The following is a 5,418-nucleotide window of genomic DNA, read 5'->3' as shown; positions in this document are numbered from 1 at the left end:
GGGTTTCTGCTACACAATAGGGGCAAGGAGTACTAGCTTTGGAACCCTGGGATTCACTAGGGCACTTGGTACTCCCTGTATCCCTTGTCCTCATTCTGTAAGCCTGAGATGGGGGCACGAAATTAGATTTCTAACAGGCTCCCCAGAGATGCCAATGCTGTCCATCCTTGGACCATAGTAGTTGTTGCCCTAGAGCACCTGTTATTCTTTCTGAGAATTTTACAGTGCTTCCAGGTGAGATCTTCAAGGCCTCTTCATGTTCTTTAGGAATCTGTGGATACTGTGGCAACTCAATGAAGACAGGGCACCAAGAATTTGAATCCTCTGTGGATGAAGATTTGGGTCATTCCACCAAATAAAATTTTCCAACAGCTAAGGGACTGCCAGAAGGTAGAGGGGCTATGGAATGGGTGGTGGGAGAACAAGACTACAGTTACCACTCTGGGCCCCATGATCAGTCACAGAAGGGGGCACTAGCAGTTGTGCTTTACAGGAAGTGTTCCACTTACCCAGGAGTGGCTACATTATGATTTAAGTTGCAGGTGGGAATGGGACTAAATTGCTATCACCCCCAGACAATATGGTGACTGGTGAGATTTTATGTTTCCCCTGTGCTGGGGACAAAATATTTTTCTCCCATCTAAGCAAAGTTTGTGAATGGCTGCTAAGTGGTAATAGGATGAATTGTGCTGGGTTTTCTTCTTTTGCTCCAGTGTGCCGCCTATGTGGACCGTATCACTCAGGGTCCCCTGACCTTTAGCTTCTGTTGTTTTTGGCCAATGGAAGACCCAGACAGGAGATTGGAGGGCAGGAGGCAAGAGGTCAAGGTATTTATTCCCCTGGCTCTCTTCCTACTGAGCTGCAGTGGGTGCAGGAGTTTTGATCCTCTAGCTGTGACCAGGGCTTCCATCGGGTGACTCCTTCTCCATGGCTGTAGCTCTCCCTGGGTTCTAGATCCTCCTCCTTGTCTCTCTAGGCTGAGATGGTAATAGTTTGTGGCCTGCCTGTCCCTGGGTAGTTTGTTTTAGTTTTTTATTTTTAGAGACAGTGTCTCTCTCTGTCACCCAGGCTGGAATGCAGTAGTGTGATCCTAGCTCACTGTAACCTCAAACTTCTGGACTCGAGTGATCCTCCCACCTCAGACTCCTGAGTAGCTGGCACTATAGGTGTGCAACACCACACCCAGCTAATTTTTTAAAAAGCATTTTATTTTTTGTAGATAAACAGGTTCTTGCTTATGTTGGCCAGGCTGGTTTCAAACTCCTGGGCTCAAGCAGTCCGCCTGCCTTGGCCTCCCAAAGTGCTGGGATTACAGACATGAGCTTCCTTGCCCGGCCATCCCTGGGTGTTTTACTCTTCCCTGTTGCTTTCCATACCCTTGCCCAAACTCTGTAAATATTCTTTCATTAAACTATCTTCAGTCAGTGCTTCGTGCGTGCCATCTCTTTCCTGCCAAGACACTGAAAGCTCCCAAGGAGAACCCTCCTAAAGGGAGAGAGTCTTTGCTGATGACCATCAAGCTCATAAGTAAGGGCTGGTGTGGCTGAGGCTGTGTGTCCCTCTGGATACAGGCAACCTGTCTTTGTGCTATGATTGGACAGAATAGCTGGGAACGTGGATGTGGACCCAGACAACTCTGTGTGAGCACCTCTCCACAGGCTGGGCCACAGGACATTGCGGGTGGTCATTGATCATGCATGGCAGAACCAGTCCTCAACAACAAGACCTAGTGGTATGAAACCACACTAGTGCACACACCAAGCTTTGCAGTTCTCTTCACTTGGTGTTTGAAAGCAGGACCGGCCCCTTTTGGATTGATTTAGCCTCTGAAGTTCTGGAAATTTAATGAGACAGGGAGACACTGGTTTTCAATTCAATAAGAACATGTAGACATTTGAGCAACTAATTAGAAAAAAACGAAATATCTATGATGGGAATGATATGCCAGGATGGTAAAGCTAGGGTCCTACTATATGTATCCAACTCTCTGAGCATCCTTAGGGGCTGCGTTTCTTCTAGTGATCATCACTCTGAACTCTTGGTTCTGCATATTTCTGCTACCCCACTTGCCTGTGGGACTGCTGGCCCCTTCCAGATCGTATTTCCCTACATGACCCACCACCGAGGTGTCTTCATTGTCCCAAAGACCACTGCTGCAGAGTGGATCGTTTATCAGACTTCAGAGAGGGCTTGGGGCGACATGAAGGGAGTGTAGCTGAGCACAGTACAAGCCACAACTTAAAACTGGCCTCTAGGCATCACTGCCTGGAAAACCCACCACCCATTCTCTGCTTTGGAGAGTTCTTCTCCAGTCTGTGTTCTCCTTACGTCCTGGGTTATGGCCAACTTCACAGGCCTCCCATTCTCTTAATACTTTTCATTTCTTCTCTGCCAACTTCTAGCCTTGAAGACTTCTGTTCATTCCTTTTGCTGATCAGTTTATCTTTCTATCCACAACCCCAAAGTTCATCTCAGCTTGCCAGAAACGAGTTGAGATGCTCTGGTCACAAAGGACCATCTCCTCTGTGCTTCAGCAGCATAATGCAACTACTGAAGCCTGAGATTCCAGTTGCTTTTTTCTTCTTAATATAATCCAGTTCTTAGATAGGTCTCCCTCCCCGCTGTGCTCTATGTGTCTCTTAGATGGAGGGAGTGTATAGTAAATATTTATTCTCCCCTGTCCTAAGCAAGCACCCTGCCTTCATCATATGTATTTTAACCTTTCTTTTTTGCTTGGAACATGTATAATAGGGAAAATGGAAGAAATCCAAGTATTTAATAATGGGAAACTACATAATTATATATGTGTACTAGATGTCATGTTTTATGGCCATTAAAATGACAAGTGTGAAGAATGTAGTAGCAACACAAAAGTGTACTTATGATGTAATATTAGGAGAAAGAGTATGATATAAAATTATATAGCAGATCATCTTTATGAAAAAAAATCTTGCATGAGGACAATGATTAGAAGGCAATATATGGACACAAATTAAAATTGCTGTTTTTTGGAGGCTTGGGTTGGGAGTGCTTTTTATATTTTCCACCCTTCCTGAAATGTTACTATTTCCCGTTGCCATCAAACAAGAGTCGAGAGATAAGGTGAAACCCATTAGCGAATCTGAGTGTGGAAAAGAATTAATTAGGACCAAGGGATTCTCAGGCAGTGCTTCCTAAACTTTAAGGTGCATAGAAACCACCTAGGGAATCTTGCTAATGTACATTCTGTACGTTGGTCTGGAGGGGGCTGTGAGTTTGGGTTTCTAACGAACTCCTCAAGTATTGCAGAGGCTGTTTGTCCTTCAACCACAGGTTAGTTGCATTGCCCTGGAGCACCCTCTTTTTCACCCCTGAGGGTTCTAAAGTGTGTCCAGGGGCAGTCTGGAAGACCTTTTCTTGTTCCTGGGGTCTGTTATTAGCTTACTGGGAGTTGGTTCTAGTTTACATTGTAAATGCATACTGATGAGATGTTTAACAGAAGTGCCTGGCATCTCAAGGTAGGCTTCAGAGTGAGGGCTGCTGCTGCTGAACCTGAGGCAATGCACACGAGTCTTCCTTTAGATCCTCCTCATTATACAGGGCCTTCCCTGCATCTTGGTTCACTGCCATTGCCAGCTGTCCCTTTGTGCATCCCACAATAGTGGGGATAGGGGTGGGTAGGAGAGGGGTAGGAGAGGGATGACAACTGGATATCCCCTGAAATGCTGCCTGAACAGCTGTGGCCTTGTCCGCATTCAGGGGTCATCTAGTAGTGATAGTGCTTTGGAGACCCATTTTCCAGGTGGTCTGGGCTGTGGTGGGGACTAATGGCTGGGAGGCTGACAATGAGAAGTCTTGAGCTTCTTCACAGCTGCAGGTCTCTTGGATGGGGATGGAAGGCCACACTTTGGAGGGACAGAATAAATGCACACAGAGGAAGGGGAGCTCAGGTGCTCTTGTTTAACTTCATATCATATTACAGGAAAACTGATGACACTGGCAATTACGTAAATTGGAAGACACCACATCCCTTGAGGTCAGATGCTAGGGAAGGCTGCTGTGACTATTCCTCTGACCAAGTGGTTCTGGCTGGGAGATTTGGCCTGTAGGAAGTAGCCCTCGGAAGCTGAGGAAAGCTGAGGGTTCCAGGCTCTGTAGGGGCAGGGGGCACTCCTCCCAGCTCAGACCCCTGGCTTCTCCTGGGGTGGTGAACTCAAGAACATTCATGTTTTCCCATGTTCTCTCATTTCATCCTCACAACAACCTTGTGAGGTAGATGTTATTCCCTCACTTTACAGATGAGGAAATTGGGGCTCAGAGAGGCTAAGTGAGTTATCTGGGGTGCTATAACAAGGAAGTAGAGGAATTGGGACCTGGGACCAGTTTTGTAGGCTCTGCTCTAATAATTTTGCTGCAAGGTCATGGATGTAGGTGATGGAGTGGGAGTGGGGTCGAGGGCAGAAGGAGGTGGGAGGAGGGAGGGCCCGAGAAGAGTCATCATCAATAACTTCTTCCTTGCCCCCCAACTCCGACTATAGCAAATTTATAGCACATTCACTCCCCTTTCTGTCCTTTTGTTCACGAGGTATATGCAAAAAATAAACATTTTAAAATGACAAGGCTTTTCCTATCTTACAATGAGGAAACTGAGGCACTGGGAGGTGAAGTGACTTGCTCAAGGTCACATTGTAACCTGACTGATAAATGTGGGACTAGAACACAGATCTCCCCATTCAATATTTATCTCATGGACTGTGCACCCTCAGAAAGGTTACTGGGTGAAATAATTTTTGTGTGAGGAAAAATTAGTGAAAAAGATTAAATGTACAACCAAAGGAGATGATTTTTTAACCATGACCTACCCAATTGATGGTTGGGTAGTGACTGAAGTGACCCTTCAGTCACTGAAACTGGCAGCTAAGAAGAGTGTTTGATGTCGTGGGGAATATTCATGCTACCATATGAAGTGATACAACACCATGCATGGAGTATGAATTTGACTAAAAAATACAAGTAAAAAGGCTGGAAGAAAATATATCAAAATGGTGGTTTCTGGGAGGTGGAATTATTAAGTGTTATTTCCCTCCCTTTCTTTCTATTTATCTGCATTTTCCCAAGTTTCTAAAATGTACATTTATTTATAACAGGAAAAATATATCCCTCTATATTTTAGTTTAAAAAAATACTGCTTGGAAGCAGCCCATATCCTGTGCCCTTCATGAATTTTCAGGTGAGACTCCCTCAACCTGCTTTCCCCCCTCACTGCCACACCATTGCTGGTCCGTGGGGAGGGGCTGGGGTTCAGGTGGGACCTCTTGGTTGGAAGCCTCCATGTGCTACTTTGTATTTTAAGGATAGAGAGACTCCTCAAGGCAAGACCACTGTTGTGTGATGGCTGGGGGGTGTCTGTTGCTGGATCCAATTCCAAAAGGTGCCCAC

The sequence above is a fragment of the Mandrillus leucophaeus genome, unplaced genomic scaffold, assembly GCF_000951045.1.
Source record: "Mandrillus leucophaeus isolate KB7577 unplaced genomic scaffold, Mleu.le_1.0 Scaffold254, whole genome shotgun sequence".
Classification (NCBI taxonomy): Eukaryota; Metazoa; Chordata; class Mammalia; order Primates; family Cercopithecidae; genus Mandrillus; species Mandrillus leucophaeus.
Note: the sequence above shows the minus strand (reverse complement) of the source record.